The sequence below is a fragment of the Helianthus annuus genome, chromosome 10 (genome assembly GCF_002127325.2).
Source record: "Helianthus annuus cultivar XRQ/B chromosome 10, HanXRQr2.0-SUNRISE, whole genome shotgun sequence".
NCBI classification, from domain to species: domain Eukaryota; kingdom Viridiplantae; phylum Streptophyta; class Magnoliopsida; order Asterales; family Asteraceae; genus Helianthus; species Helianthus annuus.
The window spans coordinates 9,357,613-9,358,127 of NC_035442.2; positions in this window are offsets into that span (position 1 = coordinate 9,357,613).

Sequence of the window (515 nt, forward strand, 5' to 3'; positions counted from 1 at the left end):
TTATACATTAAAACATATATACACTAACACAACCGCATCAAGTTTTTGGCGCCGTGCCGGGGACACAAGGATTTAAGAAAGTTAGGAAATCAACGGCCTAATCATATTTTATTCTTCTTTTTAATTTTTTAGGATTTTCTTAGTTTTTCAGCTTCTGCAGAGCTCAGCACGGGTCGTGCCCGCTGAAACACGCCCCCCGTGCTCAATCATTGAAGCTGCCAATCCTGTTTTACAGTCAGACAGTAAGCTGAACACGGGCCGTGTCCACTCAACACGCCCCCGTGCCCCAGATTCCTTACTGAAAACAGAACCGTTAGATCCCCGGCGGTTGGTAATTCTGACACAAACATGAGTGATAGTAATCTTTTACTTTCGGACTCTTATGGTATGTGGTGTCAATTATGTGGAGGCGAACATGAAGAATTAAAATGTTATTTTCTAAATTATAGGCCCCACTATATAGACCCACCAATTCCTTATAACCTTAAGAGGGGCGAAAGTAAAAATAAGCACTT